Source organism: Loxodonta africana, chromosome 8 (assembly GCF_030014295.1).
Source record: "Loxodonta africana isolate mLoxAfr1 chromosome 8, mLoxAfr1.hap2, whole genome shotgun sequence".
NCBI lineage: Eukaryota > Metazoa > Chordata > Mammalia > Proboscidea > Elephantidae > Loxodonta > Loxodonta africana.
In genome coordinates this window covers 23157016-23169774 of record NC_087349.1, presented here as the reverse complement: position 1 = coordinate 23169774, position 12759 = coordinate 23157016, and the positions used below count along the sequence as shown (strand labels likewise).

The window sequence follows — 12759 nt, the reverse complement described above, 5'->3', positions numbered from 1 at the left end:
AAGGCTGGGACAGAAACTTATCACATTTTTACACAAATAACATGTGTTATATATTTTTGCAAATAACGCAACACCCCAATGTGTGTTATTTTCGTGACTGTACCATACCAATATTTTTTCACATGTTGCTGACTTCGATTTCAATTTTTTTTCCCCCTGCTCAACAGATTTAATGTTACCAGGATAAAACTGATCTTGTCGAAACTTCATTTAAGGTAGGGATTTGCCTAAATCAAGTGCAACAAACAGTGACCTGAACGAGCTTGGGATAGAAATGGGACCCATGTGGAAACAAAAAAGTATGAATGCATGAAGAGCTAGAAATTAGTGAGAAATGATCCTAGGCATAAAACTACAAGAATAAGATGTTGTTTATATTTATTGCTTCATAAATCTTAAACTGAAACATAATTTTTGATAATCAATGTCATTTTAGTTTATTCATTCATTATCATCATCCGTGGTTCTCATTCTCACAGAAAGGTCATTCCTGTTCATGAATTTAGAAATCCAGGTGAAACCTGCCTTAAAATCTGGGATTCCTCCATTTGCTGATCTTCATTTGATCTGAATTACTACAGCAGAGACAGCTTGATTTGTTCCCTTTGAGAAATAATTCACTCTTTGAAGTCATTCTCCAACTCAGGTCATTTCGCTTTGAGCCCACGACATGCATGTTTTCACGGATTTGTTTTTTTCCAGCTGCTTTTTCTCCTTTTCCCATTCACAATGGATGGCTCTCCGACCTTGAACTTCTTGCTGCTGCTCTGTTGTTTGTTTCTCTGCTCTCACAACGACTTTCAGTTTGATGTCGACAGTGTAGAACTTGAATTTAATTCCTGCCACGATCCTAAAGGGTTCTAAGATTTAGATTATAAGAGGAAAAATTGTGCACAATATAATCGATAACTGGCTGGTTCTAGTAAAGAGATTGTAAAATTCCAATGTGAGATGTCCAAGAAGCAAGGTCTTTCTATATGCTCGCAAACATGTGACTAAGGCGACTTATGATCATTGATCAAAGAGATCGGCACTAATAAGACATAACTAGACCATGAAATAAGCAGACCTAGCATAGCTTAATGGTTTCTCTTAAGACAATCTGATAAGGTTTGTGCACTCACTCATTGAGCCCTGTTGAGCCAAGGGCTATCCTGCATCAGTTTTGCTTTGTTTACTCCTCCAATTAAAAACCAGAGTAAGAGGAGGACTGTGATAATTATGTCAGCGCAGATTGAATGGGGATTCCTATTGATAGCTAGTCAATGCCATTTATGCCAGTGCAGGCTTCATTTTGTTTACTCTTCCGATGAATAGCACGTGGTTTGTGGACAGGAGTCAGTAGGTTCAAGGTTTCCATTGATGGCTCAAGAGTGATGGGGATATAATTATCAACTTAAATAATAGAAAGAAACATACAGTTTCAATTGTTTATTTTCTGATCACCAGGGTACTACCAAACTTAAAACTCAACCGATGACTTCTTGACCACGGCTTATACCTTTATTATACAAATATGATCAAAAGTAACATTTTCGGACTGTTGAATGAGGGTGAATGAGGCCAAAATTCACTTCTGGAAATGTCGCCAGATGTATGCGATACATGCATGGGTGCACTATGCCAGAACTTTTTTTAACATAATTTTGTTATTTCCATGTGTTTTTTATATATGTGTGTGTGAGTGATATATATGTGCGTGTTATTTACGTGGGCACACTTTTTGAGAAAAATATGGTAATCTTGAATAGATTAACACAATGGCCTTTTAAACTGCAAATTTGACAGTTATGTACCGTTTTACCCTCAGTTTAAAAATAGACAGTATAAATTAAAAGCCAGTGGCACTCACTTTGGGGATATGAGAGCTCTGGGGTCTCTGCCCTGATTCCTCCCCCACTTAAGAGCTATGTAATTTAGGGTAACACACTCACACTATTTCTCAGCTTCCATAGACCTAACTCAAAAGATTTAATGACACAATGTATGTAAAATATTGGCACAGCACCTGACATATGGTAATCAATAAATGATAGTTATTACTGTCATTACTCAACTTTGCTCCTATCCTCTGTTCATTTCTCCTTTTCCTTACACCATAAAGACAACAGTACTGCTTTCTCACAATCAGCCTCGTCTTTTAGACTTTGTTATTGTTGTTGTTAGGAGCTATCGAGTCCATTCTGACTCATAGTGACACTATATGACAGAGCAGAACTGCCCCCTAGGGTTTTCTAGGCTGGTGGCACAGTGGTTAAAGCTCTCCACTGCCAACCAAAAGGTTGGCAGTTCAAACATACTAGCTGCCCTGTGGGAGAAAGATGTGGCCGTCTGCTTCCATAAAGATTACAGCCTTGGAAACCCTATGGGGCTGTTCTACTCTGCCCTGTAGGGTTGCTATGAGTTAGAATTGACTCAATGGCAGTGGGTTTTTAAAAAAATCTTTATAGAAGCAGATCGCCAGGCCTTTTTCCTGTAGAGCTGCTGGATGGCTTCTAACAACCAACCTTTCAGTTAGTAGTTGAGTGCTTAATGTTGCACCACCAGGGCACCGTCTTTTAGCCATAAAAAAAAATATATATTATTTATTTATTTATTTTTCAGGGACTATTTAGTAGGAACACACAAAACAAGTACAGGCAAAATAAATTTATTCATAAGAAAATACATTTCATGCTTGTGAGGGAGCTCTGGGTCAGCACATTCAAAGAATTATGGTCAAATTTCACTCTGGGGAAAAAACCAAAATCACTGTCCTCAGGGTTGTGATTCTCCCGTCAGGTAGGAATCAGTGTTGCTGACCCATGTGCAGGTCAGAGGTGTTTATACTGTGTTTTCGTCAGTGGAGTTGGAGTTTAGTTTGCTCTGAACCCATCCTCAACTTCTCATCGTATCCCCCTGTGGCTCGGGACACAAGTTTGCAAAACGAAGAGTCACACCTGGTTCACACCTGAGGTCTGAATCCTTAACTTTGGACTTAATGGGAATGGTGGGAACTAGTTCAGAGAATAAATAGCATTAACTAACAAATGGAAATCTTGGTGGCACAGTGGTTAAGAGCTACAGCTGCTAACCAAAAGGTCGGCAGTTGGAGTCCACCAGGCACTCCTTGGAAATCCTAGGGGGCAGTTCTACTCTGTCCTATTGGGTCGCTATGAGTAGAAATCAATTCGATGGCAGACAATGGGTTTGGTTTTAGGAACAAGCAGAATACCAGCTTTTCCAAGGACAGAAAAGGACAAGTGTAAGAAAGTTTCATTTCTTCTAAGGAAGGAAGAACAGGTATTAGATTTACAATGAGTACGTATAATTAAATAAAAGTGATATTTAATATTTGGGCTAGTAAAATGATTTTTTTTTTCATTAAAGCCCAATAGGAATTTTATAAATAAGGTAGATGTTTAAAAGTACAGCTTATTAAGTAAACTATAGCCTTTAATTTTCAATTATTTTATGAGTATTATTTATAGAAACATAATAAAAATAATTTAACAAACAATGGTGTTGCATTTTCCACTGTGATATATGCAAATGTATATGAGGCCTCTGCTTCCTGAGTGCTTATTGGTTTCACCCTTAGATAGAGTTTTCTTCGTGATTCCCTCCATGGACTCCTGTTTCCTTATTGCCTTCTAGCTCTATCATTTTGCAACAGCATGGTCAAAACTGCGAATAAGAGTAAGCGAGATGTCTTCATGACACCTTCATGCTGGCTTCATTGATATCCTGGCTGCAGATGAACCATTTTGTCCCCGCACAGGTCATATGGGACAATTCTCAAGTCCCGAATGTTCTGACCACTGGCAATCTGACTACTTCTTCTCCTACTGGGGTTCCAACTTGTTCTCTTGAGACTAAAGCCACCAGATTACTCCTGTAATGATCAGTCAGCTTCCAAAGTGATGGGGCTCAGTCACTGATGTTTTACTGAACCATCAGCCAGAATACTCTCAGTTTTCTTGAAACTCACTCGGCTCTCTACCCTTCTCATACTTGTCAACAACTTCCTGGGTGCTTTGGTAACTGCTATTCCACAACAAAATACCCTGCACCTCCAGCCTCTTCTCCCTGCCATCTCTTCACCTGGGCTCTTAGCTGAAACTTCACTCTTTGTAAGAGTATTGCTTACCCTCCAATCTCTCAGGTACTGGCTATTTTGTTTTGTTTTTCTTAACGCATACCCTTTGGGAAAGATGATAAGGTTGGGACATTCCTTGCTCCCCTTTGCTGCTTCCAGATCATTACAGACTCATTCTTCTCCTCAAAGATCTACCTTCTGAGGCACCATAACATTCAAATATATGTCCTCTCTCTCCTTACTGCCACTATGTCTGCCATCATTTGTCGTATTCATCGGGGAGGTTCTGGCCCCAAGAGACATGGTTACTTTGGATGAATTCTACATCCATGTACATGATTGCTCCAGCTACCTGAGGTCTCATTTCCTTCACCTCCTCACTTCCGATGACGTTGTCCTTTACTGCAACATCAGACACTCACTCTCCTGATCACAGCCTGGATCTTAAATGATGTGTTTAGTTTCTTATAACAAATTCTTAAAACACTTTTAATATATTACATTTTGATATGGCATTGTTTAAATTATACTGTATTTTTTCCTTTAAGTCATTCAACCTTTGACTTAAAATAACTACAAGGGGCTCTGTGTACAGGCTTCAGTGATGGGACAAATGTTGCCCAGGACTGACAAGTTGCTAACATGCAGAAGACATAAGTATTTCTCTTTTCTCATAATGTAGGTTCCTGTATGGTGAAGGCTTGCTGAGCAGTCTATTAAGGAACCAGAATTAATGTAAATGTGTACAGGGACCTTTTGCAATAAAACTGGTTATGAGTTGTTCCAAGTATTTTACAACTGGGGCTGTTACGTTTGACCATAATTCACCATGATAGAATGAAGTGTGCAAATACAAATATTAAATAGTGTAACTGTATTTTTCTAAATAATGAAAAGTAAACCCAGCTATTATCAAATAAATTCTGTGCCGTTATAACTGTTTTATATCTTATAGGGTCAGCATTTTTTTATTTTTATAAATTTTATTGTGCTTTAAGTGAAAGTTTACAAATCAAGTCAGTCACCCACACAAAAACTTATATACACCTTGCTACATACTCCCAATTGCTCTACCCCTAATGAGACAGCCCGCTCTCTCCCTTCACTCTCTCTTTTCATGTCCATTTCACCAGCTTCTAACCCCCTCTACCCTCTCATCTCCCCTCCAGGCAGCAGATGTCCACATAGTCTCAAGTGTCCACCTGATCCAAGAAGCTCACTCCTCGCCAACATCCCTCTCCAACCCATTGTCCAGTCCAAACCATGTCTGAAGAGTTGGTTTCAGGAATGGTTCCTGTCCTCGGCCAACAGAAGGTCTAGGGTCCATGACCACTGGGGTCCTTCTAGTCTCAGTCAGACCATTAAGTCTGGTCTTTTTATGAGAATTTAGGGTCTGCATCCCACTGCTCTCCCGCTCCCTCAGGGGTTCTCTGTTGTGTTCCCTGTCAGGGCAGTCATCAGTTGTAGCCAGGCACCATCTAGTTCTTCTGGTCTCAGGATGATGCAGTCTCTGGTTCATGTGGCCCTTTCTGTCTCTTGGGCTCATAATTACCTTGTGTTCTTGGTGTTTAGGGTCAGTATTTTTAATTAAATATTTTATATTCAAAAAATGACTTCATCTACAGGTTTTTTATGTTAACTACCAGCATCATAACATATTTTCCACTGTTTTCATTGCAAATGTCCTGTATTTCAGTTAGATAATGGGTTAAATAGACTTTTATGGCTGGCATAAGGACAAAAGCCATATATACTATTGTGTGTATAACATGTTACTTAAAATACTACAAATCAACTTACAGACAGAAAGTTAGAACATAAAACTATTTACAAGTTGGAGGACCATCTGGATGCTATTATTAAAACTATGTTCCCAGGGGTAAGGGTAGAAATTTATATGGATAAATTATTCTACTGGCAAATCTGATAGACTGAGTTCCAAGTATGTTCAAGATATTAATGCTTGAGTCTTCATAATAATTGCACCCAAGTGAAACCTTTAATTGCCATGGAGTAAATGTCATTAAGTACTCTTCCTTGTAATATTAGGGAGATAATGGTACTTTTTTTTTTATTTTACTGATTTACCAAGTCTTCAGAGACAATTCAAGTATAATCCTAAAAATATAGCAGTTTACCAAGGAGAAAATTATGAGAAAAATACTGACATTTAAAACATTTTAACAGAGAAAAGGAGAGTGGCTTAGGCCGCTAAGACTCCACCAGAAAGTAAGCTCTTCCTGGTGGCACAATGGTTAAGCACTCAGCTGCTAACCGAAAGGTTGGCAGTTCAAACCCACCAGCAGCTCTGTGGGAGAAAGACCTGATGATCTGCTCCTGTAAAGATTATAGTCTAGGAAACCCTATGGGACAGTACTCCACCGTCCTATAGACTCACTATGAGATGGAATTGACTGATGGCACACAACAACAACAACCTTCCACTGTGTGGAGTTGTTACTGGGAAGGCCCAGTTAGGGACTACTCCAAATGTACTACGGCCACTTGACTAATTTTCAACTAAAATAATGTGAACAAAAATGAGGAATGTCACAAAGGTATGTTAGAGAATTAATGAAACAAAGAAACAAGAGATCAAGAAGTGTGTGTGCCTTCTCCACTAAATCTTTCCTCTTTTTTCTGGCTGGGTGTTTATAATAATGAGGCATCAGGGGATGACAAAGCAATAGGATGGGAGAAATCAAAGTTCCTTAATCACTGCACGGTGGCGAGTAGCCAGCCAATTAGAAACAACCTCAGATTGTTCTGTGAGTGAGAAATAAAATGGTGTGCTTACAGCATATACTGTGAATGATTTTTCTACAGATGGTGGATTTGTACTGATCAAACTAGTTACTCAGCCACTCTGACCAGTGTGTAATGACTGCGTAGGGTGAGGGACCATTTCTATGGCTATGGAAGGAAAATAAACTTACAATATCTTCAGATGGATTGTACTGTTGACCCTGTTCACCTCATTACCATGTTCTAACAAAGTGACTAGTCTATAAAATATAAACCCAAATCATTATATTTATTCCTAGGTGCAGTGGCCTCAGTCTTTGGTCAAGGAAAAAGAACCAAGCTAGGTTTTCTATTAAATTTTCAAGGAAGAATCATTTTATATCAGCTTCAGTACCTGAGGGAGTTTAGAGGGAAGGGAGCCTATATAACTCAGCACTTCCAAAAGGAAGTTGGGCTGTCAAGTTAACAGTCTAAAACTCCCAAGTCAGCAGCTTCACACTTGTGCCTATGTACAGCTTTCTCTTTTGACCTCTTTCTCTCAGCCAGTTATATCTGACACTGCCTCTAACCAACTCCTTTGTAACTGGAAAAAAAAAAAAAAACTATCTCCAATCTTTGAATATCTAAGGAAGAAAAAAAAAAGCTACAGAATTATCCTTGATAAGTCTCCTCTCACGCTGTAAGCTTTTGCCAAGATCTATAACATATTTCTCTTCTCTGAATGTTGATGCTTCCTTGTTACATTTACGGCAAGATTTTAAAATGTCTTCATTTCATGAATTTCTGTTGTAGATTATACTATTGTCCTAGAGCCCTGGTGGCACAGTTGTTAAGTGCTTGGCTGCTAACCTAAAGGTTGGTTGGTGGTTCGAACCCACCAGCCACTCTGAGGGAGAAAGATGTGGCAATCAGCTTCTGTAAAGATTACTGCCTTGGAAACCCCACGGGGCAGTTCTACTCTGACCTATAGGGTTTTATGAGTTGGAACCGACTCAAAGGCAATGAGTCTCACATTTTTTTTTTTTTTGTATTATCTTAGCCTCTCAGATATTCTTTTCCCTTCTGGTTCTCAGTCTCTTTGGTTTGGTTCCAGGCTCTAAGGCAGAAGATCTTACTTTCCCCACACAGACTAGCGTTTCTGAGTTCCTAGCTAGATCATGATGACCTGGTCTTTACCTTTTTAGTAGTCCTCGGCAGTTCAAATCCACCAGGCGCTCCTTGGAAACCCTCTAGGGCAGTCCTACTCTGTCCTATAGGGTCGCTATGAGTCGGAATCGACTCGAAGGCAGTGGGGTGGGTTTTCTTTCACCACCCAGAAATTGTGATGAAGTGAATTAAGTGTGCCATACTCCCTCAGTATCATTTATTAATCACACAAAATTATAGAACTATGATTGTGTTAGGGATTTAGTGACTCTTTGAAGATGACAAAGAATAAAAGTGAGTTGCCCTTAAAAGGAACTATTCTTGTCTTTGATATAAGGAATGTCTTAATGAGTTATAAAACAAATTTTTATTAAGAAAAACCCTGTAGCTTTTTATTGGGGGTATAAAAATTGAAAAATTTTTTGCAAATATGCATTTATGTACATAGATAATTATTTGCCTTTAATTTTGCAATCGATTTGAACATTGTTAGCATTTATCAATATATTTCCCCAAGGTCAACCAAAAATTCTTTATATAACATATCTTACTTTAAAAGAAGGACACATTGTATGCATTCCAGTCCATTCATATGCATGTGACCTATTTTAGATGATTATTTACTTTTATTGCAAGATGAGGCAACAGTAACTCAATTAGATTTCTAAAATGTACAGTCTTTGATAAAATTTGGTGCAACAAACGATACACAATTTGTTATCAGACATTTCCCTTCTATTTTAGGAAATCATGGATCTTTTCATGGGACAAATTTCCACGTTGCACCATTGACTCGTATTTAGCAAAATTTTTCAGTTTTTGTATTTTGTATGATAAATCATAAAAATTGTATATTAAAATTTTACCTGAATACATATTTTACATAAAAAAAATATTTTACATAGAGTAGTATAAATAGTAAGTATCCAGCTGTATATATTAAAAAGTACCTCTTAGATATTTTCTGTATTTATTTTTCACATTTTAATCACTGCATAATTTCAATCATCAAAAACATATATTCAAATAATATCCTAATGTCATGTATTTAGTTTTTTTCTAATTTGGGGCCATTTTATCTAAAGTTACACCCCTCCATCAATCCCTATCCTTTTCTGCTTTACTTTTCTCCTTATCACTTATCTCCATTTATCATAATTTTAAAAATTTCTCTTTGTTTAATGTGAGATCCAGAAAACTAAGTATTTATTTGTTTGTTTTTCTCGTTACTGTATTTCCAGTGTCCAGAATACTACCCGCACATAGTACTTACTCAATAATTTCTTCTGGGTATTAAAAATCACGGAAATAACTTATTAAAAGTAAAAGTTATTGAGCCTATTAAATGTTAAGCACAGTTTCTGTATTACCTCATTTAATCTCCTCAACTATCCTGTAAGGTTGGAGCGAAAACACAGAATAGTTAAATAAATCTTACTTCAAAGTCTGAACTTTTAGCCCCTCGTTTTCTCCTGCTTACATACCCCATACTTCCCTCCATGAATTTATGACTATGTCTCCCCCAGGTATTTTTGATTCTATTAAAACCTGTCTTTAGAATTATTCCTAGGAATGGATTTATTCAGATGAAAATATTCATGGATTGTATCAGTCAGAATTCAACCAGAGAAGCAGAATCTCTAAGAACTCCTAGGAGGTGACAAAAGTATACGTACAGATAACAGGTACCCAAAAACCAACCAAGCCCATTGCCGTCGAGTCGATTCAGACTCGTAGCAACCTTATAGGACAGAGTAGAACTGCCCCATAGGGTTTCCAAGGAGAACACGGTAGATTTGAACTGCCAACCTTTTGGTTAGTGGCCATGGCTCTTAACCACTTACACCACCTGGGTTTCCAATACAGGTATAGGTATAATATAAAGACTTACTGAGTAACTAGTTTTGCCTATTGTGTAGCAATGGAATCAAGCAGTATATACATTTTTTATGTAAGCTTCTTCTGAGATTCATTTTTTTGTTGCGTGTAGTTGTAGTTTATTCATTCTCATTGCACTTGTGTTCCATTTAATAAATATATTGTTTTTTAATCCATTTTATTGTTGATGAACATTTGGGTTGTTCCAGCGTGAGACAAACAGGCCTGCCATGAACATTCTGGTACCTGTCTTTTTATGGGTACATAGACCCATTTAAAATTGCTGAGCCATAGGGTATTCATATGCCCAGCTTTCGTGGATATTACCAAAGAGTTTTCCATAGTAGTTCAACTTATACTCCTCCCTCCATGTGCTCCATACCCTCACTAACAGTTCAGACTGCTTGTTTCACTTTAGCCATTCTCATGTTTGTAATGTCATCTAATTGCAGTTTTCATTTGTATTTCCTTGTGACTAATGAAGTCGAGCACCTTTTCATATAGTTATTCACCATTTGGGTATTCTCCTTTGTAAAGTTATCAAATTTTTTTCTCATTTCCTGTTGCGTATTTGGCTAATTTCTATTAAATTGCCCTTTATATATTCTGCACACAAGTCTCTTGTATGCATATTGCAATTATCTTCTCTCTCTGTGTATCTTGCCTCCTTACTCAATAGTTTTTTTTTTTTTTTTTGGAACTATGGCTTTTTCACATGAACAGTTCAAAGAAGTCATCAATAGCTTTTGCTTAATGTAAAAAACAAGCAAAAAAACTCACAAAACAAAAATCTTGGGCTTGAATAACCAGATAGAAACCGAAATCTGTCACTAGGAGCCTGTTTGGAAGATTCACATATTTTTAGAAGGCATATGCAGTGCAAATTCCTCAAAAAAGGAAATTTTAAAGAAGAAATGCTATGGCGGGGGCTCATTTTCCAGGTTCAAAGTGATTTTTGGGAGGTGTCGCAGTGCTAGGAGTTGGTGCTGGGACAGTGATCACTGTCTAAGGTCTTAGAACGGATCTTGCTGTCACACAATGCAAGTAACAGAGAGTAACACAACAAAAAAATAATCAAGGCACCAGTCAACATTGTTGGATCGAGCATTCAACAGGTAGATACAAAGATACAGGCATAGGCTGTATTGGGGCAGAGGTGCCGGAAGCTGTTAGTCAGTGGCACAGCTTGCCATAATTTCCCAAAGCCTTGGCACTCTTGTTGAGTAAAGCCAGAATTTTTCTTGTTTCCCTTTGGGTTGCAAAGGCCTATCTTTTCATGAGCCACGTTGAGGTCCTCGCATAGCACAAGAGGGTTGTGTGAAGCCAGGTCCCTCAGGAATTTGCCAAAGGCTTCATTCCAGCGCTGCTGGTATTCTATTCGTCCCATACTCCGGCCTGCATTAGATACATAGGCTGTTACCAGAACAAATTCATTAAATTCAGCCACCATCACTGGCCTTCCTGGTCATGTTCCTCCCTGCCAATGCCGTAAAAGACTTTGTGAGGCCACCAGCAGGACAGTAGACCCACACCACTGTACCCTTCCCTGTCTGAAGGAGCCGACCAGAACTGAGGAGATAGTCCAGGCAGGTCTTGAGGTTCAGCTGGTGGTAGTTTTTCCTCTGAACATTTGGTTTCTTGGAGGCACAGAATATCTGGGGCTTCTTTCTTTATCCAACCTAAACCTTTCTCCTTATTCCAGGCTCGAGGCCCACCCGCATTCCAGGAGCAGATGTGAAGTGTGGCAGGTTGACCACCGATCTGGGAGTCCTCACACAGGGCTGGCCCCGCTCCTGCTGCCTCTTTTTTGTTTTTCTTTGGTCCCGTCTCACCCTTGGCCTTTGGCTTGGTCTTGGGTTCTTCCTTGTCTTCCGCCACAGCTCTCTTTTTCCCACGCTTCGGCATCCATGCAACAAACGCCATTCGGCACCTGTCCACGTCACCCACCAAAAGAAGACTTTTACCACGTTGTCTGCTTGGGTCCTAGCCTGGCTCCTCCTGACTGGGGCACAAATAATCTTAATAGTATCCTTCGAGCACTAGAAATTCTTAATTTTAATGTTCTTTTTTTTCTTTAATATTTGTGTGTGTGTGTTTGTGTCCTGTTAAAGAAACTTTTGCCTAACCCAATACCAAAAAGTATTTTCAAACAGTTTCTTCTGAAATCTTTATTCCTTTACATTACATTTTAGATCTACAGTCCATTAGGAATGGTTTGTGTGTAACCAAAGAGGGAAGGGTCATGATTTTCTTTTTTTCCATTTTGATAACAACTTGGCTTAGCATTATTTATGGAAAAAAATATTACCCACAACTCTACAGTGTCACCTTTGTGGTGAGGCAGATGTACATCTGGTTCTGGGCTCTATTCTGCTCCATTGGATTATTTCCATCCTTGTGTCAATACCAGCTGTCTTATTACTACAGTTTGATAATAAGGCTTAATATCTGGTAGAACAAGTCCTCCAACTTTGCTTTTTTTTTTTTTTTGTCTATATGTATTGACTACTGTTGGTTCTTTGAAATTCCATGTAGACTTTAGAATCTGTCATTTTTTATATAAACTTAGCCCTCTTCCCCCTGAGTTGATTTTCTAGGTATTTGATTTCTATGTAGTTAAAAATGGTATCTCGTTAAAATTTCATTTTCTATGTATTCATTGCTCTTACATGGAAATAGGATTAATTCTATATATTGACTTTGTATCCTGTGACTTTGCTAAATGTACTTGTTCATTTTAATTATTTTGGAATAACCAGATACCCAAGTTTCATCAGCTGCAAATAATGAGATTTTTGGTTTTTCTTTCCCAACCTTATGACTTTTACTTCTCTCTCGTCATTGTCTGGGATTAGAACAACCAATACCATCTTGAATAGTGATGATAGTGGGCATTCTTGTTTTTTTTTTTT

At 38.3% G+C, this 12759-nt stretch overlaps 1 protein-coding gene and 1 pseudogene across 2 annotated transcripts in view; both read right to left on the bottom strand.

Annotated features, from left to right (window-relative positions):
• GRM8 (glutamate metabotropic receptor 8) overlaps positions 1–12759 on the bottom strand; it is a 913900-nt gene that overhangs the window by 15810 nt on the left and 885331 nt on the right. The window lies entirely within an intron of this gene.
• Positions 10821–12093, bottom strand: LOC104845619 (DNA repair nuclease/redox regulator APEX1-like; annotated as a pseudogene).